Source organism: Podarcis cretensis (genome assembly GCF_951804945.1).
Source record: "Podarcis cretensis genome assembly, chromosome: 18".
Taxonomy (NCBI): Eukaryota; Metazoa; Chordata; class Lepidosauria; order Squamata; family Lacertidae; genus Podarcis; species Podarcis cretensis.
In genome coordinates this window covers 10,449,572-10,474,072 of record NC_137188.1, presented here as the reverse complement: position 1 = coordinate 10,474,072, position 24,501 = coordinate 10,449,572, and the positions used below count along the sequence as shown (strand labels likewise).

At 49.2% G+C, this 24,501-nt stretch overlaps 1 protein-coding gene across 2 annotated transcripts in view; it reads left to right on the top strand.

Annotated features, from left to right (window-relative positions):
• Positions 1–5,399: 5,399 nt before the first annotated feature.
• Positions 5,400–24,501, top strand: part of SBNO2 (strawberry notch homolog 2) — a 113,808-nt gene continuing 94,706 nt past the window's right edge. The window contains exon 1 of one of the 2 annotated variants that reach the window (XM_079960441.1): positions 5,400–5,555. The gene's annotated coding sequence lies outside the window, so the exon portion shown is untranslated. Of the gene's footprint in view, positions 5,556–9,681; positions 9,853–24,501 lie in introns of those variants that run through there. The other variant, XM_079960440.1, reaches the window with a different exon arrangement.

Below are 24,501 nucleotides of genomic sequence, written 5' to 3'. Positions count from 1 at the left end.
AGAGACAGAGAGGAGTTGGGTTATGCCTGGAACCTAAGAGAAAGCTGCTAGCAGGTCCGTTCAGGGCGATGGGTGGGGAATCTCAGGCCTTGGGGCCCCAAATGCAGATTTCCAAGTCGACCTGACCTTCCAGATTCTTGCTGTAACACAGACCACACCCCTTCTCTGAAGCTACACCCCTCTGAGGCCACACCCCTCACCAAAGCCTTGCTTTACACATTCCTCGAGTGTTTTTGCCTGACCAAACTGTCCTGGCATACCTCTGATAATGCCTCTAGCCTGTTAGGATGGCAGATGGAGAAGGGTGATGTTGTAAGAAAAATACGGTTGATATGCGGAGATACAAAAGCCATCTTCAAATCTCTAAAGCAGAGCTTTCCAAACTTTGGTGCACTTTATAGATGTGCATCATTTCATGATGCCGTAATTCAGTTTTCTGGGACGCGGGTGGCGCTGCGGGTTAAACCACAGAGCCTAGAGCTTGCCGATCAGAAGGTCGACGGTTCGAATCCCTGCAATGGGGTGAGCTCCCGTTGCTCTGTCCCAGCTCCTGCCAACCTAGCAGTTCGAAAGCACATCAGAGTGCAAGTAGATAAATAGGGAAGGTAAACGGCGTTTCCGTGCACTGCTCTGGTTCGCCAGAAGCGGCTTAGTCCTGCTGGCCACATGACCCGGAAGCTGTACGCCGGCTCCCTTGGCCAGTAAAGCGAGATGAGCACCGCGACCCCAGAGTCAGTCATGATTGGACCTAATGGTCAGGGGTCCCTTTACTTTTAGACTTGGAAGATGCCTTGAGGGTCATCTAGTCGAACCCTCTGCAGTGCAGGAATCCTTTTTCCCCAAAGTAGCCCACGCCCCTGCATTTAAGAGTCTCACGCTGTACCAACTAAGCTACCCTGCAGGCATTTGTTCCCTGCTCCATCCCTGGAAGGAGGAACGGCTCCTCATCTTTCCTGCACATTTCTGGGTCGTCCCACTAGGAAGCAGCAGAGGCATGCAGAACCAGCGCTGCTGATGTAAATGACATATCTCAGCGTTTAGGAGAGGCAAAGCGAGGGAGAAAGTGGCTGCCTTCAGAAAGACCTTTGTCCCATCTCTCTGACGTTTCCTCAGCAGCTAACTTCCCCCAGAAAGAGCCTGTCGGATGAGGCCAACAGTGACCCACCGAGCCCAGTATTCTGTTCTCACAGCGGTTTGACCGATGCAACAGGACCTGAGCATCCCTCTGGCTGTTTCCAGCAATTGATACTCACTTCCCCATTATGACTATTCTATCCTCACAACAACACTGCAGGGCAGCTCAGGCTGAGGGAGACTAGTCCCTGCGTGAGCTTCTCTCGTGGCTAAGGATCTCAACTCTGCTCTGTCCCGGGTCCCAAGCCTGTTTGCCACTATATGCCATAGCTGTCAATTTACAGATTTGAAAATAAGGGACCAGCAGCCTCAAAAACAAGGGATCAGCAGCCAAAATAAGGGATTTTCCAAGCACAGGTATGTTCGACTTCTGAGCCCCTCTGAGCCAAAGGCAGAAAGCCCAGCCAGCAGCCAAACGAAGCCTCAAGCGGTGGTTCCCACAGCGCAGCAACCCGGCAAAGGGGACGCAGCAAGGAAAACCACCGTCCCCTCTCCGCTGGGAAGTGCTGAGCAAAGACGAGTCCCCAGGCAAGGCGGCCGATTTGATCGGCACAAGGCATGCAAGCTCCACCCCCTGTCATTCTTAGACTCCTTATTGGGTGAGCAACGCAGCCAGGCAACACAGTTGGAGCCTCCCTCCTCCCTGGCCGGCAGAGAGTGAGGGAGAGGAGCTGCTTCCTTTGAAACCCGGGAAATTTAAGGGACATCATCAATAAGGGACAGCAGCGGGACACGGCGCTGGGATAAGGGACTGTCCCTCCAAATAAAGGACAGCTGACAGCTATGCTATATGCACAGCACCGCTAACTCTCCCTTTAAGATCGCTGCTTGTGAGTGGTGCAACGACCCATTTTATTTATTTTTTTGCAGCGAATGTTGGCCTCCAGTTTGAGAATCCTGGAAAGGGCCCACCCAGCTACTGGGAAGTTCTTCCTTGCAGGGGAAGCCGGTTCCCAGAAGGGGGTGGGGGGGGGAGGCTGGATCGATTGAGCTGGGCCTGAGAGAAACCTGAGCGCTCAAGAGAGTCGGTGCCGGTGGCGAGAGCCTCTGCTGAGGCTGCTCGTGGGTTGGTTTGCATCTGCTGCAGCCGGCCAAATCCCCCCTTCCTCCACCCATGAGCCAGTCTGTCTGTCTCTCGCAAGAGGACGCCGTGTCCCGCAGAAAACCCTTGACAGACAGCTGCCCTGGCAGAACGGAAGGCCAGCAAGCTCTGAAGTGGCTTCCCCAGATAGATTTTGGAGAAACACAGCAGCGGAGAACACTTTGAGAGAAGCAGTGACGTTCTTATCACTAGGAGTGCCAGCTTGGCCCTGCGGCCCTGGGTACCCGGGGCTGTGGGTGCAACGCAGCTGTTGTAAACAAAAATTGCCCTTTTCCCTTATGGGGTACCCAAGAGCCCATATAGAGTCCTTACATAGGTTCCCTATTGGTAGGAGAAGATAACAGAGGCCAACCAGAGAATATTGAGAAGCAAAGCAGCTAGTAAGCTTGATCTTTATTGATCTGTTGCAACAGGGTGCTCCCCTCACACGCAGGAGAAACCCAGAACAATGGCGCACAAGGTGCCATCCTGTAGATCAAGAACACCCCCAGAAACATCATACATACATCACAGAAGGGGTGTAACCTAAGACCACCCCTCAGATACATCATACCTACATCACAGAAAAGGCAGTCTAAAACAGAAATTTTAATGTTGTTTATCTCCTGTCTGGCAGGTTACTTGATTGGATTGCCTGGGGATCCTGGCCAGTCTTTTGTAATGATAAATACTTACTTCCTGGGCCAGGTCACAGGCTCACACCCTATTCATATCTTAAATGTGCCCTTAAGACAGGATTTGTGAGGAAAGAGACAACAGGGAAGATTCCCACTTTGGCATTGCAGAGAAAACATTTGCTCAGTTTAGTAATCAAAATGGTTCCAGGTTGGCCTTCCTGTGCTGATCTATGTACATGCTTGGTTGGTACACTTATGAACATTACCATATATCTAAGACCATAAAATTCCTATCACACAGCATGCATGGCCCTGGCACTGAAATTTGTGGGTGCCCAGGCCCCAGGGAGTTGCAGACCCTCCAAGTGCCCCTGTTTTCCAGGGATGTCCCTGACTTAGAGAAGCCCTCTCGGATTCAGAATTGATCCCTGTCCTCGGAAATCCAGCTTGCAGTTTCTGCTGTTCACGGAGGGAGAATGAAGGACAACAACCTTTTGGTTCAGATAATGTGGGGAATTTCCAAAGGCATAGGGAGAAGGGAAACAGAACAAAAAAAAAATCAGGGAAGTGGCTTCTCGTGGGCCAAGCCTTCATTTCCACGACCTTAGGTCCAGTCTAGCCAAACAGTGAGCTGTGAAACAGACTGACTTGTATGTTGCTTATGAGTCTTCCAGAGTATTCCCTTCCCTTGCTTATGAATATTCCAGACCGCTTGCCCTTAAACGTTCAGCTCCCGTTAAAACCAGACGAGCAAGTTTCTAGTCCCCTTTACTCGCGGAGATGTAAGGACCCTTCAAGTGTCCCTCTTTTCCAGGGACAAATTCTGGATTTACAGAAGCCGTCCTGGTTTCTGTTTTGATCCCAGAATGTCCCGCTTTTCCTTAGGACATCCCTCTTTTCATCAGAGAAATGTTGGAGGGTCTGGAGTTATGTGACCCCTGCTCCCCTCGAGCGAAGGATATAAGTAACTATGCAACCTTTAGAAGACATCTGAAGGCAGTCCAGTATTGGGAAGTTTAAAAAAAATTGTTTAATGATTTATTATGTTGGAATAATAATTATTATGGAATAAAAGGTAAAGGGACCCCTGACCGTTAGGTCCAGTCGCGGACAACTCTGGGGTTGCGGTGCTCATCTCGCTTTACTGTCCGAGGGAGCCAGTACAGCTTCCGGGTCATGTGGCCAGCATGACTAAGCCGCTTCTGGCGAGCAGCGCACGGAAACGCCGTTCACCTTCCCGCCGGAGCGGTACCTATTTATCTACTTGCGCTGGTGTGCTTTCGAACTGCAAGGTTGGCAGGAGCAGGGACCAAGCAACGTGAACCGCCGACCTTCTGATCAGGAAGCCCTAGTGTGCTGATCCCGGGGGGAAGGTTACCGTAGGCGTAGTCAAAGTCCGGTCCTGGGTCACTAGCCTGGAATCAGTCCACAAGGAGCGGGGCGAGGTCCGAAACAGGAAGCCGGGCGGGGACAGGAGCACTGGAGAGTCAGGTCTGGGTCCGGGCAGGAACAGGAACTCAACAACGACGTTGCTCCCACAACCTGGGACCGGACCGACTGGCCTTTATCTGTTCTGAGGCCAGGGGCGGTCCCGGCCCCCCAGGAGACCCGCCTCTCCTGGCCACGAGGCAAGCACTCCTCCTGGGAGCAACCAGTTCCCTTCGCCTCTCTGCCCTGAGTCTCTGCAGTTCAGGAGAGGCTAAAGGGTTACTGGGCCCAGGGGGAGACTCACCTGCAGGCACTGAGTCCTCAACCACCTCTGGAGCCAGAGTGGGATCACCTGGTGCCTGCTCCTGAGGCTCCGACACAGGTGCAGGCGCTTCAGCATCAAGGCCCTGCCCCAATTCAGCCGGCCCTGGAGGTGGGGACTCCTGTGCAGGCTGGGATTCCTCTGGTTCAGCCTCTGAATCAGAATCCCAGGCCATCACACCTAGGCTCTGTGGTTTAGACCACAGCACCACCCGCGTCCCTATTATGGAATAGGACTTCCCTATTTCCATTGGAAAAATGTTGGAGCATATGTAAGGAGAAGCGTGCCGGTAGGATCCTGGCCCACACTCTGCTTGGCCCCCAACTCTCAAATGAGGGCAACAGCCTCAGAGTACCACAGACAAAAGTCCCATGCCATTATAGAATCACAGAATTGGAGAGTTGGAAGGGATCACGAGGAGCATCTTGTCTAGCTCCCTGCAATGCAGGAATATTTTAGCCAACGTTTACAAAAGAGGGGATTCTAAATACAGTGGTACCTCGGGTTACATACGCTTCGGGTTACATACGCTTCAGGTTACAGACTCCGCTAACCCAGAAATAGTGCTTCAGGTTAAGAACTTTGCTTCAGGATGAGAACAGAAATCGTGCTCCAGCGGCGCAGCGGCAGCGGGAGGCCCCATTAGCTAAAGTGGTGCTTCAGGTTAAGAACAGTTTCAGGTTAAGTACGGACCTCCGGAACGAATTAAGTACTTAACCCGAGGTACCACTGTATTCAAATAAACAAAATAAAATAATGTCAACAATAATAAAAGATTACTGTTTCCTTTTGTAGCTTCTGCCACTGCCTACTGCAGCTTCACGGCTGACAAAGGAGAAAGTGAAACTAGATATTCCAGTGAAGAATTCTAACTTCGTGTGGCGAGTAAACAAAAAGCTACTTCTGGATCCTCACCTCGGAAGGAGCAGGTCAGAGAAGCCAGACTTCCCAGGTAAGGGCAGAGATCAGATTAGGGATGGTTTAAGACCCCCTAATAATGGGAAGTAGGACGGGATCTACTGAGAGGTATCTGGAGGATCATAGTTCAGTTGGCAGGACACCAGCCTGGAATGCAGAAGGATTCAGGCAGAAGGACCCAGCCATGCTTAATTTATACTGACTCATTGTTATTGTTTTTTAATCTCTCTGTCAGTATGCACAACACTTTAACGAAAATACCGTATTTTGAAATATAATGAAATACTGTATTTTTCGTCCCATAGGACGCTCCGTCCCATAGGACGCACCTAGTTTTTTTGGAGGGAAATAAAGGAATTCCCCCCCCTTTATTTCCCCCCCAAAAGCAGGTCGGGGAAACCGAACCAGGTCCAGGAACAGCGGGATGGCGGCGCTGCGCCTCCCTGCTGTCCCCCGAGCTTGTGGGGCTGGCCGATGTCTGCCCGGCGCGAGGGGCGCTCTGCTTCAGGGCACCCCGCCCGCTGGGCAGCATGCTGCTATCCGCAGCGTGGAGAGCCCTGCGGGGAACTCCTGCAGGGCTCCCCACGCTGCAGATGTCTGTCCGGCGCGCAGGGCGCTCTGCTTCAGGGTGTCCTGCGTGCCGGGCGGCAGGCTGCTATCTGCTGCCTAGACATCCCTGCGGGACCTCCCAGGCTGTGGATATGTTCCCGAAGCGCCGGGCACTCTGCTTTCAGCGCGCCCGACGCTCCGGGAAGCAGGCTGCTATCTGCAGCCTAGACATCCCTGTGGGAACTCCCGCAGGGCTGTCTAGGCTGCGGATGTCTTGCTGAAGCCTGGAGAGCGAGAGGGGTCGGTGCGCACCGACCCCTCTCGCTCTCCAAGCTTCAGCGAAAGCCTGCATTCGCCCCATAGGACGCACCCAGATTTCCCCTTCATTTTTGGAGGGGGAAAAGTGCGTCCTATGGGGCGAAAAATATGGTAGATAAACAGCAAACTATAAATAATAATAAAATAGCAAATAAATAATCTATGAACAGGTTAACTTTATTTATTTCTATTCATTTATGTACAATATTTATGGCCCACACTTCAGTGGATGTTTTCAATCCCCGACTGGGGAAGTAATAAAAATAAATAGAGACAAACAACATTTACAAAATTTCACAAAACCACACAGGCAGGCCCGTTAACCGACCAATTAACAATTCTGTCCTAAGGAAAACTGCAAGGATAAAAATTTAAATGTCCAATTACCTGGGTGAAAGACAAGCACAAGACATTGTAATAAATTTAGTAGTAAAAACAATTCAAAAAGATTAAACAGCTAATTGTAACAATTCAGTTTTTAACTTATGGCAACAACATGCCTACTGCTGTTGCTATATGCATAATAATAATAATAATAATAATAATAATAATAATAATAATGTCAATCAGTTGAAATGAATTAATCAGGATGAAATGAAATGATTAATGAACTAAGGTTTGTTTAACTATGTGGCAAGCCTGGGGAAAATTGGATGTTGTTGTTGTTGTTGGATGTTGTTGTTGTTGTTATTGGATGTTGTTGCTGCTGCTACTGCTTTCTTCCTTTCTATACCTTTTAAAGAACGGGTAAGCTACGATAACCAAAAGACAACTTTAATATGAAAACACAATTAAATTAAAAACAGGTTAAGGCAATTTAAAATTAGAAAGTGTACTATTATTACTGTCTACTGTTGCTGCCTAGATCAAAACAATTAAGAAAAATTCCCTGCGCGCGTTCCCTAAGCTTCATTCTGCCCACTCCCCTCGACTCCTCCCCATTCAGCTTCGCCACCCACTTCTATAAAGATAGCTAGATAGTAATAATAATAATAATTTATTACTTATACCCCACCCATCTGACTGAGTCTCCCCAGCCACTAGGATGGCTCCCAATAGATAGATAAGGGTAAAGAGTGATGACACACGTCCGGATTCCATTCGACAGCCGCCACATCCCGGGTCAGGAGCACATCCTTGTTCTCTACATCACTCCCCATGACCCTCGGTTATTCGACGGCTGGGATAGCTCAGCCGGTAAGAGCGTGAGACTCTGAATCTCAGGGTCGTGGGTTTGAGCCTCATGCTGGATTAAAAAAAAGATTCCTGCTATTGGATTACTGTATTAGATTCCTGTTATCAGATGATCTTTGGGATCACTTCTGCGAGACCACCTAAGCGCCTCCCATCTGACGCCCCGCCCCCAGTCTATTGCCAAAGGGGTCTCTCAAACTATAGAGATGGTACGTGGCGGAGAGATCACCCCGGCCGGAAGGCGCACGTAGTCCACAGGGACAGGGGAAATGGCCATCCTGAACTTCAGTTCCCATAATGCCTCGCAAGGGGTCTTCTGGCCAGGGCTGATGGGAGTTGGAGTTCAACCTGCGGGCTATTCCATGTATACTTGGGGTTTACCATATATAATCAGGCTTCCTCAAACTTGGCCCTCCAGATGTTTTAGGCCTACAACTCCCATTATCCCTAGCTAGCAGGACCAGTGGTCAGGGATGATAGGAATTGTAGTCTCAAAACATCTGGAGTTTGAGGAAGCCTGTATAGAATAATAATGTAGATTATTACTCTATAACACATTATAGATATGTCGCCAGATGTCAAAGAAATAAACAACTACCTGACTTTTAGAAGACATCTGAAGGCAGCCATGTTTAGGGAAGTTTTTAATATTTGATGAATTATTGTATTTTAATATTTTGTTGGAAGCCCCACACAGTCCCTGGGATAGGCGGGGTATGAATAAAATATTATTATTACTATTATTACATATTATTATTATCATTGCACACAAATCTAAAAAAGATGTAACACAGAGATATACATAACACACAAACAATCTCTCAAAGGACCTGTTGACGGCATTTTACCATTGCACTGTGGAGAGTGTATTAACTTATGGTCTGTGTGTGTGGTTTGGGAGCTGCACGGCCAGGGAAAAAAACAATGCTGTCCAGGGTTGTAAAGACTGCAGAGAGAATAATTGGGTGCACTCTTCCCACCTTAGATCAAATCTATGCTGTCAGGTGCCATAAGAAAGCGGCAGAGATAGCACAGGATAGTGCGCACCCCGGAAATGATTTCTTTCAGCTTCTGCCTTCTGGAAGAAGGTCCAGGGTTATAAAGGCCAAGGCTAGCTGCCTGAGAAACAGTTTCCACGCAAATGCAATTCTGGTTCTAAACGCAGCATAAGGGGTCTGTATAGTATAGTGTATTTTAAAATGGGGTTTCAGAGTTTTTTGGGGTTTTCGAATGTTTTATGTAGTTTTTCAATTTCATTGTTCTGCATGGGACAATGGCAATAAAGATATCGTATATCATGGGACGCGGGTGGCGCTGTGGGTTAAACCACAGAGCCTAGGACTTGCCAATCAGAAGGTCGGCGGTTCGAATCCCCGCAATGACGGGGTGAGCTCCTGTTGCTTGTTCCCTGCTCCTGCCCACCTAGCAGTTCGAAAGCACCTCAAAGTGCAAGTAGATAAATAGGTACCGCTCCGGCGGGAAGGTAAACGGTGTTTCCGTGCTGCTCTGGTTCGCCAGAAGCGGCTTAGTCCTGCTGGCCACATGACCCGGAATCTGTACGCCGGCTCCCTTGGCCAGTAAAGCGAGATGAGCGCCGCAATCCCAGAGTCGGTCGCAACTGGACCTAACGGTCAGGGGTCCCTTTACCTATTTAAATATTTTGCTGGAAGCTGCCCAGAGTGACTGTGGAAAGCCAGCCAGATGGGCGGGGTATAAATAAAATATTATTATTCTTACTATTATTGCGTACTATTATATACACTAATCTACAATAGATATATACATAACATACAAATGTAGAGAAATATATTATAAAAAGTATTAAAGTCACAATAACGTAGATAATTAAAAAAATACAATATATATTGTATGTATTGTAAAAATAGCCCTGCTTTTTAACATTCCATATTTATTTATTTTAAAAAACCGAGCCCCTCCCGCCTCCCCCCGCTTCCTCCTAAAGAGGAGAAGCCCCAGAATGTCCTGAGAATAGAGGGAGGGAAGCCGGAAGTGTCGTCACAGCTCCCTTCGCCCCGCCCTCCCGCCCCCTTTTTCCGGACCGGAAGTCGGCGCCCGCCTCCTCCAAGATGGCGAACCCGGAAGTTGGCGAGATCCCGAGCCAGCCAGCCGAGGGGAGCCGGGAGCCCTGAGCTGGGGCTGAAGCGGCGGCCGCCCGGCCTGGCTCCTCGCCTCCGTCCCTTCCTCCTCGCCCGCCGGCCTTCACGCGCCTTAGTGAGGAGGAGGAGGAGGAGGAGGAGGGCGAAGTCAAGGTGAGAGCGACCCCCTCCCCTCCCCCATGACCCCTCCCACTCCAGTGACGTCAGCAACGCCCCCTCCAGCCGATCCCCCCCCCACCTGCCCGCTCCCTGCGCCCCTTCCAGCTGAGCTGCTCCCCTTTCCCTCCCTCCCCAAGCCCCTCCCCTTCACTGACGTCACTACACCCCCCCAGCTCAACCCCCAACTTGTATTGGGGAGGGGGTGTCTGTCCTCCCCTGCTTGCTCCCCTTTCCCCAAATCCTAGTCCTCTCTCGGGTCCCATGGGGAGGGGATGGATTGGCAGCTGGAAGGCAGCCCCCCCCTCGTTTCCCCTTCTCTCCCTCCCACAACTCCTCTTTTTGGGGGGGTTATTTCAAGGAGGGAGCAATTTGGGGGTTGTATTTTTTTTGGGGGGTATAGGGGAGCCCAAGGAGAGTCCCTCTCCTCACGCTCTTAAAGGTGTATTCGTTTTGGGTTGGTGGGGGCCTGCCTCTAAGGCTTTCTGCTTTCCTGATGGGAAGGGTGGGATGTGTGTGTGTGTGTGTGAGAGAGAGACACCCCATTTGCACTGTAACTTTAACCGTCGGGGGGGGGGGTCCTTTACCTGTTACCTGACTCTAAAGCAATCCGTCCCACTACTTCCCTGCTCCCTCCCCAAACAGAGTCAGGAGCTGTACTTTGATAAGGGTGCCGAGAGTTGTTAGGGGACCCGGTCTCTCCCCATGTGGTGCTATGGTTCCCAAAGCTCCCCGAGAAGAGGGGTGTATTGTTAAACCTTTGTAGTTTTGTTGGGGGGTCGCCCGCCGTGAACTACAGCTTCAAGGAGCTCCCTGTGGAGGAAGCTGGGACGGTTTACAGCGGGATGATACTGCTTCCATGGTTGTTCGGGCCAGTAGATGGTGTTGTGATGGCAGGAGGGTCGAGCTGGAGAAGTTTTATTCCACCTCTCCACAAATTTTCCCTGGTTTCTGTTCACTAATCCAGCACCCCCTGTGTTTCATTTGTGTGTGTGTTCCTTCCTGCTTCCCCTTGTGGTTCTCGTGTTTCCTCTTGCTTCTCCCCAAATTGGGGGTGACTGGTGGTCGAGGGACCTCCGTGGAGGACTTGGGGGATAAAGCTGCTTCTTCGGAAATCGAATACACGCCTGTCGGTGTGCGTTGTTACATCATATATATGTGTTTTTTAAAAGCAAAGAACTCTGCTTTGACAGGGGTTGGGAAGCAAAAGCAGGGTCTTAACTAGTTCAACAATCCCTCCAGTACAGTGGTACCTCAGGTTAAGTACTTAATTCGTTCCGGAGGTCCGTACTTAACCTGAAACTGTTCTTAACCTGAAGCACCACTTTAGCTAACGGGGCCTCCTGCTGCCGCCTTGCTGCCGGAGCACAATTTCTGTTCTCATCCTGAAGCAAAGTTCTTAACCTGAGGCAATATTTCTGGGTTAGTGGAGTCTGTAACCTGAAGCGTATGTAACCCGAGGTACCACTGTAATTGGAATGGAAGGGGTCAACAGGCTTCCTTCATAGAATTCTAGAATTGTAGAGTTGGAAGGGTCATCTAATTCAACCCCCCCCCCCGGCACTACAGGAATGTGAACTTACTTCCTCCCCTCCCCTCCATTTCTTTCTCCCTACTCATCCTCCAACCCCTCTTTGAGTTATTGGTCATCGGCCAGACAGAGAGACCTTCCGCACATCTTATCTCTGAGCCCTTCCGGCCTGCGCTTCGTTTTTCTCCCCTCTCCAGACTCCTGTATAGGGGGGTCTCCTGCAGAAGGACGGCGACCCTCTTCTCTAATGGTTCTGTCACCCTCTGCATCCTGACCTGGCCTCCCTCGTCCATGCTGTGAACGAGGAGGGGGCAGATTCCCTTGGCTTCCCGGAGAAGTATCTCTTCCTCCTGTTTCCAGATCACAAGAAGGTGTACAGGAGAAGATGGACTTTTCTCCTCTCTCTCTCTCTCTCTTCTGTGATTCATCCTCTTACTTATAGTGTTCCCGGAAGCAGACCTCTGACCCTGTCCTGGTTATCGCTGTCCTGAAGGAAGTGCAATTCCTCCCACCTGTTGAGTGGTTTCTCAGCAGGGGTGTGTTCTTTATGAGGGCAGACCAATTGCCCAAATGTCCCTTTTCCGCACGCTGGGACAGAGACCCCTCAAAATACAAGCCGTTCCTTTTTTTAAATAAAAAAACCCCTTATTAAGTTTCCAATCCACAGGCCAAAGGGTCGGAGGGGTCAGCACTTTTGCCCTTTGGGTCTTGAGGCCTGGACTGGTTAGAGATCTGAACAAGTCCACCCCCCTTCTGCTGAGCAGAGTTCTCACTGGGGCAGCTTCTCCTTAATGACGGCCAGCTTCCTTGGTCCCACGGAAATGGGTCCCCCTGTTTCTTTAAGGAAGAAGAAGTGGTATCTCAGGTTAAGAACTTAATTCGTTCCGGAGGTCTGTTCTTAACCTGAAACTGTTCTTAACCTGAAGCACCGCTTTAGCTAATGGGGCCTCCCGCTGCTGCCGTGCTACTGCTGCACGATTTCTGTTCTCATCCTGAAGCAAAGTTCTTAACCCGCGGTACTATTTCTGGGTTAGTGGAGTCTGTAACCTGAAGCGTATGTAACCCGAGGTACCACTGTACTTGGCCTAGCCCCAAGTTTCTGGAAGCCGGCTGGACAGGGGAAGGAGTTTGCGTTGCCCTCAAAGACTTGTGCATGGGGCTGGCCTGCTGCCTCCGAGGAGTCTCCCTTCCGCCTGTCAGAATAGCGAAGATACCACTTCTTCTTCCTTAAAGAAACACTAGACTCTTCTTTCTTGCGGCTGTTCCTTCCCCTCGTCTACTTCCTCCTCCAAGAGAAGGCTGTAGTTCTGCGGCAGAGCACCTGTGCCGCATATAGAAGACAGGGCTGCTTGAAGCTGACTTAGTGTTCTTTGCACTGATCAGCTGTGGCGATGCTGGGGGTTCAAACCTGGGACCACCTTCAAGCAAAGCTCACGCTCTCCCACTCAACTGCACCCCTTGCCTCCACCTCGGTAAGAGTTAGATTTGCCAGGAGGGTTTGCTCCCCGCTGTACAGTACATACTTTCCTGTCGTTTCTCCCCTGCCCCATGGCTCCTCCTTTGAGGTCCTTTTTCCTTTCTTCCCCCTTTTTTGAAAGGTGCGGTGATTAATTGACATGAGCCAACAGTGTGATGCAGCAGCTAAAAAAGCCAATGCAATTCTGGGCTGCATCAATAGGCGTATAGCATCTAGATCAAGGGAAGTAATAGTGCCACTGTATTCTGCTCTGGTCAGACCTCACCTGGAGTACTGTGTCCAGTTCTAGGCACCACAGTTCAAGAAGGACACTGACAAACTGGAAGGTGTCCAGAGGAGGGCAACCAAAATGGTCAAAGGCCTGGAAACGATGCCTTATGAGGAACGGCTAAGGGAGCTGGGCATGTTTAGCCTGGAGAAGAGGAGGTTAAGGGGTGATATGATAGCCATGTTCAAATATATAAAAGGATGTCACATAGAGGAGGGAGAAAGGTTGTTTTCTGCTGCTCCAGAGAAGCGGACACGGAGCAATGGCTCCAAACTACAAGAAAGAAGATTCCACCTAAACATTAGGAAGAACTTCCTGACAGTAAGAGCTGTTTGACAGTGGAATTTGCTGCCAAGGAGTGTGGTGGAGTCTCCTTCTTTGGAGGTCTTTAAGCAGAGGCTTGACAACCATATGTCAGGAGTGCTCTGATGGTGTTTCCTGCTTGGCAGGGGGTTGGACTCGATGGCCCTTGTGGTCTCTTCCAACTCTATGATTCTATAATTGGTTGGAAATCTCCAATGAATTAGTGCCCCTGTAGTAAGCACAGCTGTTCTGATTCATTTCCTGGAGCGCCTTCCTTAAAAGGAGCTCACAACACCCCCTCTGGCAAAGGGTGTGGCCGAGCCCTGCTAGCAGCCCTGATGCCCTGAAGGCAGCTGGCTCTGGGGTGTGGCAGGCCAGCTCTTTCGAAAGCTGATTTGCCGTGTGCGGGGACACCAGGCGTGCCGCAAACTCCTGACCTCTTCCTGGGCTGTTGCGACATGCTTTGGCATCTGTGTGGCCCAGATTTTGAAACGGGGCCCGCTGATGTTCCTGCGTTGCGGGGGGTTGGGCTAGATGACCCGTGGGGTCCCTTCCAATGCTATGATTCTGGGACGCTGCTCCAGTTTTGCCTTGCAGCCTGGAAGGCTTATGCTTGCTAGGCTCCCTTATAGCCAAGCCGTGCAGACAGCATTAGGAGGCTCAGGAATATAGAAAGCTACAGATAAATTGCAAACAGATTGAAACCTCGGCAGGATTATTGTAATAACCTGCAGTTTCACAAGAGCATATATTTAAAGAAGATGAATAAATGAACAAACTAAGTTAATTTGGATATGCAGAAGTTTTGAAATGTCGAAATGATTGTAAAATCAGTCAAATGTATAAATCTGAAAAGTATGTAGGAATATAGAAAGCTGCCTAAGTGACGTGTGGCTGCCTCTTGTGGCAGTGAGTCCCTTAAGCTAATTAAGTTTAGTCTGAAGATGTACTTTTGCCTCTTATGGTTTACTGAGCTTCCTTCCTGGAACGTTTTCTTTCCTTATGAGTTTCCTTGTATAGCTTGCTCTTCCTATATTTTAGGGGATTAGACTAGATGACTCTTGATACCCCTTTCCAGCCCTGCAGTTCTATTATTCTGTGAGGTCAGGCGACATGCATGGTTCTTCCTGTACAATCCATGCACGGGGGAGATACCAAAGGGGGCCCTCTCTTTGGAAGAGGAATGAGGGCGTCTGCCAGCCCACTTGTGCTAACATTATCGTCTTAATGGGGATGGTGTTATAACTGGGGGGAGGGTATTGTTTATTTGGGGTGGGGCTGTTTTAAATTGTTCTTAAGGGTTAGTACAGTCATACCTTGGTTTTTGAACAACTTGTGGTAGTTCTCAAAGGTTTTGGCTCCTGAATGATTCAAACCTCCCGGAAGTGAGTGTTCCAGTTTGTGAACATTCTTTGGAACCTGAACGTCTAGCGGGGCTTCCGATTGGCTGCAAGAGCTGCCTGCAGCCAATCAGAAGCTGTGCTTTGGTTTCTGAACGTTTTGGAAGTCGAACGGACTTCTGGAACGGGTTCCGTCTGACTTCTGAGGTACAACTGTATTTTGCATTTTTTTTTTTGTTCTCTAAGGCTATACTACTACATCCTACTACTACATATACTACATCCTTTCAAATGCGTTTGTGGCATGGGGTTTGCTGTTGTTTTCATTTTGACTGTTCGCTTGTGTTTTGAACCACCCAGAGGGCAGTAAATAAATATTAATAATATCCTCCAAACAACCCTGCGAGGTAGGTTAGGCCGAGCGTAGGAAGCTGACCAAGGATTGCCCAGTGAGCAGAGTGGGATCAGAACTCGGGACCTCTGGGATATCATAAACGCTGACGGGTGTTTCTGAGCCTGCGCCCTTGCTTTGACACGAAGGAACTTGCAGCCAGCCTCCTCCAAGTAGCCAGGATTAGGCGCTGGGGTCCCTGTGGCTTCTCGTCAGGCTTGAACCCATCGTGCGTCTTCTTTAGAAAATCAAGTCATCACCTCTTAACTGACTCTTCTCCCTGCGAGGGTTTGACGCTGCTGTCAGCAAAACCAGCAAATCTGGCTCTGTTCAGCCCCTAGGGCAGGGCACGGAGAAACCCTGGATTTTTCAGCAAACTATAGGCATGCCTCTTTTCTCTTGCCGGAGGGAGGCCTTCTCTGCACGACACTGGGAACTGAGTTTACCCGAGGTTTCTTCTCTTCACGGCACAGGGAGCCGAGCGCCTAGCTGCTGACAACTCCCCTGGAAGGTTTCGTTGCAAAAGAATAATTGCGGCTCGGGAGGTGTGTGGAGGGGGACTCCTTTGAAGGCGGGTCAGGTGTGTTGAATGTTGACTTTGGCAAGGAGGCCCCGATACGCTCGGGAGAAGCTCTGAGCTGCCTGCCCCAACAGAAAATCAGGTTCCAGGGGGAGCGTCACGCGGGGAGGGATCCCTTGCGCCGTCGGGGCTCGCAGATCTCGGCGGCTGCGGGGATGTTTGGGCTCGGCGCGGCTTTCGTGAAACGGCCGGGGCAACCGAGGAAACAGACGGTATGCAGCTTTCTTTCAGGTCTTGGCGGGGGTCAGGACTCCTCGGTGGCGGGTTCTGGGGGTTCGTCGCCAGCTTTAAAATCCAGGCACCTGGGAGCTTTTTCCGATGGGGACATAGGGTGCCGCTTGCTGTTGAGCCAGAGCCGTTGGGTCCATTTGATTCAGTATTGTCTGCCCTGACTGGCAGCGGCTTGCCAGGACTTCATGCAGCAGGTTCTTTTCCCAGCCCTCCCGGGAAATTGAACCCGGGACCGTCTGTATTCAAAGCAGGTGGCCTGCCACGGAGCTATAGAACGGAGCCAGACTCCAGTCCTCGTGGCTTTGAACGAAATAAATAAGAATGTAAGAGACTGTCCTGCTGTATAGTTTTTAACACTCGATTGGGAGCCGCCCAGAGTGGCTGGGGAAACTCAGCCGGATGGGCGGGGTATAAATAATAAATTATTATTATTATTAACTTATCCCCCAAAGGAGAATCATAGAATTGTAGCCTTGGAAGGGACCCCAAGCTTCACCCAGTCCAACCCCCTGAAATGCAGGAATCTGAGTCCCTACCTGTACTCGTTGTATACCTATGGTTTTATTTCATCTGAGCCATCCACTGCAGTTATTAGGTTTGCAGATGATACCACCACAATGGGTCTAATTACAGGTGGAGATGAATCAGTGTATCGGGAGGAGGTTCAAAAGTCTCCACATGGTGCCTAGAGAACAACTTGCACCTAAATATCAGCAAGACAAAGGAGATGGTATTGGACTTTCGGCAAAAGAGAGGGGAACTAGCCCCATTGTATATCAGAGGGCGCTGTGTGGAAAGAGTCTCTTCCTCGGTCCAGTATACCTGAAGGAGCGTCTCCACCCCCATCATTCTGCCCGGACGCTGAGGTCCAGCGCCGAGGGCCTTCTGGCGGTTCCCTCATTGCGAGAAGCAAAGCTACAGGGAACCAGGCAGAGGGCCTTCTCGGTAGTGGCGCCCACCCTGTGGAACGCCCTTCCAGCAGATATCAAAGCGATAAACAACTACCTGACATTCAGAAGACATCTTAAGGCAGCCCTGTTCAGGGAAGTTTTTAACGTGTGATTTTACTGTATTTTTGGTTTTTATGGAAGCCGCCCAGAGTGGCTGGGAAGGCCCAGCCAGATGGGCGGGATATAAATAATAAATTATTATTATTATTATTATTATTATTCCTTTAAATTCCAGGGAGTTTACCTTAGTGAAGACCTCACTTGGAAATTCAATACAACCCAGGTGATTAGGAAGGCCCAACAGAGACTCCTATTTCCTAAGGGTCTTGCAAAAGGACAATGTCAAACAAAAATTGACCATCTCCTTCTAGCGGGCCACGATAGAAAGTGTCCTTTCATACTGTATTACAGTGTGGCACGCTGGTTTGACAGCCACGGATAGGAAGTCCCTACAGAGGGTTGCGAATACAGCACATGACATCATGGGCTGTCCCCGGAGTTCGCTAGATGACATCGTGGGAGACCGCTGCCTCAGGAGAGCGAGGCAAATTCTTAGGGACGACTCACACCCTGGCCAGCACTTCTTTAATCTCCTACCTTCAGGCAGGAGATACAGAAGTATAGTCAGCCGCACCAATAGGTGAAAGAACAGTTTTTATCCATGGGCTGTTGGGCTGCTGAATGGACAAAAACAGTGGTGTAATTGACTTCTGACAAGCACACAGAGCACGAACAAGACTAAGTGTATGGGGGGGGGGTTGTTTAATTTCACTGCACACAGGTGGTGTAGTGACAATAAAGGTTTATTATTATTAATATTTTGCTCAACACAGAGCTCAAACCCAGGGGCCTGAGATTAAGAGTCTCATGTCGTTAATATCATAGCACATCCAGCTCAGAAACATCTGTACTGACAGGATGCGACTCTCCAGGGTTTTAGGCAAGGGACCTGCATTTATATACAGTGGTGCCCCGCAAGACGAACGTCTCGCAAGACGGAAAACCCGTTAGACGAAAGGGTTTTCCGTTTTGGAGGCGCTTCGCAAAACGAATTTCCGTATGGGCTTGCTTCGCAAGACGAAAATGTCTTGCGAGTTCCTGCAGGGTTTTTCCCCTCCCCCCCCCTTTTCTAAGCCGCTAAGGTGCTTATCAGCTGATCCGTTAAGCCGCTAAGCCGCTAATAGCGCTAATCCGCTAAGCCATCAATGGGCTTGCTTCGCAAGACGAAAAAACCGCTAGACGAAGAGAATCGCGGAAAGGATTCTTTTTGTCTTGCGAGGCACCGCTGTATGTGTTACGTCCTGCTGGCATCTGTCAGTCTCGAGAGACAGTGGCGCACACCTCCGGGGGTGAAGTCAAACAGCTGCGCTAGCAGCAATGACGTGATCTCCCTGTATTAATTGTACGCTGCCCACCTGACTCTGTCATGGATACTTTATTTGAGATTCCTGCATTGCTGGATGTTGGACCAAATTATCCTCAGGGGTCCCTTCCAACTCCACAATTCTGTGGTCCTATGATTCTCGTTCCCTGGCTTCATCCTGCTCTGGCTGCTGCGGTGACGGTATTTGCAACTGGATCTCGAACGATGGAAAAGTCGAGGAAGATGCGGCGTGACAAAAGTTTGCAGAATCATGTAGGGCAGAACTTGCGGCCTTCCAGCATTGGATGATTCAAGATGGGATATAAAAAGAAGTCTTCTTCACGCAGCACAGAATTAAATTCTGGAATGCTCTCCTGCGGGAGGCAGTTGATGACCACCAACCGGGACGGTTTTAAAAGACGATTAGACAAAAAGAACGCCAAACCTGAGGGAGCCTGGTGCTGATAAACCTTTTCTGGATTTCACATCTTGCATGATTTCTCCCCACCCCATAATCACAATGTTCTGTAAATGAAGGTACCAGCGGTCCAGTGTTAGAAACTCAGATATATATAATGCAATTGCCAAATGACACCTTAAACCTAGGTTAAGGTCGCACAACGCAAGAGAATGTCCAGGCACCGGGGTTTTTTTTGTGTGTGTGTGCAATGAAGTTTGTTGTTGTTTATTTCCTTTCTATATGTTTTAAAGAACAAATTGCAATGTGGTTTACAGCACATTGGTAAAGATAAAAAGGTAAAGGGACCCCTGACCACTAGGTCCAGTCGTGACTGACTCTGGGATTGCGGCGCTCATCTTGCTCTATTGGCCGAGGGAGCCGGCGTACAGCTTCTGGGTCATGTGGTCAGCATGACTAAGCCGCTTCTGGCGAACCAGAGCAGCGCACAGAAACGCCGTTTACCTTCCCGCCGGAGTGGTACCTATTTATCTACTTGCACTTTGACGTGCTTTCGAACTGCTAGGTTGGCAGGAACTGGGACCGAGCAACGGGAGCTCACCCCGTTGCGGGTATTCGAACCGCCGACCTTCTGATTGGCAAGTCCTAGGCTCTGTGGTTTAACCCACAGCGCCACCTGCGTCGACCTTACAGCACATTGAAAACGTCAAATAAAACAATCCAGAATAAATTCAATCCAAGCATCAAGGGAAATATTTCAGATCCTTCTCTAAGGGACGTTTGGCTTCCCCCGGTTACCAACCCGGCATCCAGAGATCTCCATGTGGTCACAATTTGACCTGCCAGTCACAAAACGTTCCTGGTGCCTGGCTGATTTCTAACACTGCAGTGGTCTGGTGTTGGTCCTCCTCTCTGATAATTTGAACCCGTGTTGAGGCATTCAACCTTCCGTCTTGGGGGAAGCATCTTCACTCTGGAACTCCCTCTGTATTGACAAGTGCCTTTCCTGTTCTCTTTTGGGCACTTGGTAAACACATTTTTGTTTAGGCAAGCCTACCTCAGTGCTCACTGGAAGGACAGGTCTTGAAGCTGAGACTCCAAGACTTTGGCCACCTCATGAGAAGAGAAGACTCCCTGCAAAAGACCCTGATTCTGGGAAAGATGGAGGGCACAAGGAGAAGGGGACGACGGAGGACAAGATGGTGGGACAGCGTTCTCGAAGCTACCAGCATGAGTTTGACCAAACTGCGGGAGGCAGTGGAAGACAGGAGTGCCTGGCGTGCTCTGGTCCAGGGGGTCACGAAGAGGCAGACACGACTAAACGACTAAACAAGCACTCACTGGATCTGTCCAGTGAGAGATAAAATAAAATAAGAGATAAAATAAGGCCGGGCACCATTATGCTATCCTATTCCCGGGAAAACACTGGCGTAGGGCAGCCCTAGGAAACAGAGTAGGCCCCACAGCCCTTCCTTGAATATTGATCGATTGCCAGCGTTCGTTACATTTGTACATCCCCCTTCAAGTGTCCTCAAGGTTGTGAGGTTCGGAAGCAGACGCCAGAAATTGCTATTCTCAGCAAGGCTCGCTTGCTGTCTAGATTGGATCTTGGGGGCAGAGACCCTGCGTGATTTTGCTTCCCCCTACACACGGAGGCTGATCGCCGAAGAATGGATGCTTTTGAATTCTGGTGCTGGAGGAGACTCTTGAGAGTCCCATGGACTGCAAGAAGATCAAACCTCTCCATTCTGAAGGAAACCAGCCCTGAGTGCTCACTGGAAGGACAGATCCTGAAGCTGAGGCTCCAAGACTTTGGCCACCTCATGAGAAGAGAAGACTCCCTGGAAAAAGACCCTGATGTTGGGAAAGACGGAAGGCACAAGGAGAAGGGGACGACAGAGGACAAGATGGTGGGACAGTGTTCTCAAAGCTACAAACATGAGTCTGACCAAACTGCAGGAGGCAGTGGAAGACAGGAGTGCCTGGCGTGCTCTGGTCCAGGGGGTCACGAAGAGGCGGACACGACTAAACAATAACAACCCCAGACATGCAGAACGTCAGTGGCGTTTTATAATCTCAGCTTGTCGTTGATTTCATCTTTTTGATATCTTTTTTGCAAACCACTTTGAGGTTTTCTTTTTTTAAAAAAACAAACCCCATCGAGCAGCGTGTGAATTGTGTGAAATAAATTCGCTTGCGCAGAAAGAGTCTATGTCCTGGGCGCTGACCCCCCACAAACCCACCGCCTTCTGTAGTGATTCCATTGTGGGATGAAGAAACCCAAAGTGTCTGTCTGCTGCATCTTCGGTGATTGTCTTCCAAAACAACTACTCTATTCCAAACTTAAAATGGAAAGCATAATGCTGGTGGTCAACAAAAGAGGTTTAAAGATTGTCTCAAGGCAAATCTAAAAAAATGTAGTATAAACACTGACAACTGGGAAACACTGGCCTGCGACTGCTCCAGTTGGAGAACAGCCTTGACCAAAGGTGTCGTGGGCTTTGAAGACACTCGAACTCAGGACGCAAGGGAGAAATGTGCTAAGAGGAAGGCACGCTTGGCAAACCCTCACCGGGATCAACTCCTGCCCGGAAACCAATGTCCCCACTGTGGAAGGACGTGGGGATCCAGAATTGGCCTCCACAGTCACTTACGGACTCACTGTTAAGACCATGTTCATGGAAGACAATCTTACTCGTCTACAAGGGATCGCCAAAGAAGAAGAAACAAGCTTTGCGTGAAAAACGAGCTTGGCATGAGAACCCTCTGACCCGGGGATAAAACTTAAGTGCCCCGTCTTCGGATAAAGCTCACCCCCCCCCGTGACTTTTAGCACCCGGTGTATTGACGTTTGCGTTAACAAAGAAAAGTGCAGGGAGGCATCTTGGATTTACAGTGGTGCCCCGCAAGACGAATCCCTCGCAAGACGGAAAACCTGCTAGACGAAAGGGTTTTCCGTTTTGGAGGTGCTTCGCAAAACGAATTTCCTATGGGCTAGCTTCACAAGAAGAAAATGTCTTGCGAGTTCCTGTGGGTTTTTTTCCCTTCCCCCCTTTTTCTAAGCCACTTATCTGCTAAGCCGCTAAAAGCCGCTAATAGCGCTAATCCGCTAAGCCGTCAATGGGCTTGCTTCGCCAGACGAAAAAACCGCTAGACAAAGAGACTTGCGGAACGGATTAATTTCGTCTTGCGAGGCACCACTATACCACCATTTTAATGTATTTTTAATCTTTGTTGGTAGCCACCCAGAGTGGCTGGGGAAACCCAGCCAGATGGGAGGGGTATAAATAATAAATTATTATTATTATTAGCCAGCAGCCTAGTTTGCTGGCTACCTGTCATGGATGCTCCAACTGAGATTCCTGCAACGCGGGATTGGACTAGATGACCTGGGGGGGGGGGCATTCTGACTCCAGCATTCTACATTTCTGTGACTAGGTGGGCTCCCGTCGGCCGGATCCAGCTAGAGCTATTCTTACATTCCTATCCTCATTGCTACTTGCCAGGGTAAACGTCACCTTTTTCCTGACGAAGGGGGCTCGTCAGATAAGCCAGCCCGAAACCCCGGCCAGGATTCACCGTGGGTCAGAGCTGAGATTTGGTGCGGCAGCTTACCCGATTCATGACGTCGACAGTGAGCGCGTGAGTCCAGTAGCAATCGTGCACCGAGACAAAGGTCAACCCTTCCCTAGGAGACACAAAAAAGTCAAGATTCACAACGGCTGAGGTCAAGGCTTTCCCGTTCAGATAAGCCCACCCAGGTGCTGAGATATACCAATGTGAAATATATACAGTGGTGCCCCGCAAGACGAACGCCTCGCAAGACGGAAAACCCGCTAGACGAAAGGGTTTTCCGTTTTGGAGGCGCTTCGCAAAACGAATTTCCTATGGGCTTGCCTCGCAAGATGAAAAAACCGCTAGACGAAGAGACTCGCGGAATGGATTACCGTATTTTTTGCTCTATAAGACTCACTTTTTTCCTCCTAAAAAGTCAGGGGAAATGTGTGTGCGTCTTATGGAGCGAATCCAGGCTGCGCAGCTATCCCAGAAGCCAGAATAGCAAGAGGGATCGCTGCTTTCGCTGCGCAGCTGTTCTGGCTTCTGGGATTAAGAATTTTTTTTCTTTGTTTTCATCCTCCAAAAACTAGGTGCATCTTGTGGTCTGGTGCGTCTTATAGAGCGAAAAATACGGTAATTTCGTCTTGCGAGGCACCACTGTACGCTGCTGCTAAAAGGCGTGGAATCTTGGGCTTGGGTACCTGCGGATGGGAACCCTGACAAGAACGCGATGCCTTTGGTCTTGCAAGGGATCTGCTTGTTACGTAGGAATCAGGGTGGATAAAAATCAGTGACTTAAAATAAAATAAAATTGGATTTTTTAAAAAATTAAATCGGATTTTTTTTTTACTTAAATCGGATTTTTCAAATAAAATGCCTTTGGAGGAAAAATCTTTCTAAAGATAGTTTGTTATTTAAGTTACATTATCATCAAAAGGCTATTCATCAGGAAATAAGGATTTTAAAAAAGATTTTCATGTGTGCTAAAACTCAGTCTTAAGGTGTGTGTTTTTTTAATTGTTTAACCACATCAGTTAATAAACGTGGATACATACGCTATAATGTTATTTTTTTAGTTAAATAAATTGTTTAAATTGTTGTTAAGGAAATGATTATTTTTTCTCCTTCCAATAAAGCACAGCAGAAACGTTGTCCAAATATAAACAGTTAACTTATTAAACCTCACAGTAGTTTCTTAATAACCAAATCAGTAATTTTCGATATAACTGTAAAAACTACACTGAAAATTTATTATTCCAAAAATGAAACATTCGCCTGGTTGTAAATATTAAGATGATGCCAGTAAGAATGAGTCTTTCTGTAAAAAGAAAAACAGATTTAAATCAAGTCTTACTGACTAGCCATTTAAATCTTGATCCAAATCAAATCCACCCTGGTAGGAATCCTCTAGGTGCGAACTTTCCATGACTGCTAACTGATGTACGGCATTTGTAGGGCGCAGGGAGGCAGCTTTTGCTCTGGGCGTTCTGCTTTTGTGTTTGCGCAAGGGAAACGGAGAAGAAGGACTGGATAAGCAAAGGTGATCGGGTACTCGATGGGAAACACCAGATGGGGTGTGGTCCGGTGGGGGCTGACTCACTGGAACTGAATTCTCCTCCCACCATGGCCTAATCCTGGAAAGTTGCGGGCACCTCTTGATGTGTCTGATTGGCAGCGAGATCAGGAGAGGCAGGAGGAAGTGTGCTTTTAAAATAACCAGCAATTAACCGACGGGGGTTGGCTGCCAGGGCGTGTTTGCGATTGTCGCTACCTTAGATGACTTTTCTCAAATAGCGAGAGAGAAGGGCACGGGCCGATTCGTGGTGGTCTCCTCTGGTGCCGTTGGCGGTGTTAGAAACTCAGGTATACAAGCTAGGTGCCAAATGGCTCCTTAAACCCAGGGTTGCAGTCGCCAAAATGTTGCATCAAGTAAAACAAGGGTCTTGTTTTTCAAAGGATGGAATGACTGTGATGGATTCTCAGTTAAACATCCGGCTTAACTGGATCCCAGCTCCTGCCAACCGAGCAGTTTGAAAGCACGCCAGGGCAAGTAAATAAATAGGTACCACTGCGGCGGGAAGGTAAACGGCGTTTCCATGCGCTCTGGTTTCCCACAGCCTTACAATGCAGGAGCATCCCTGGCAGATGACCACCCGCCCCGCCCCCCCGCCTCTGGTCTGATCCAGCACATTCTCTTTCCTTTCGAAACACTTTCTTTCCCCTTTATTTTTGCTTA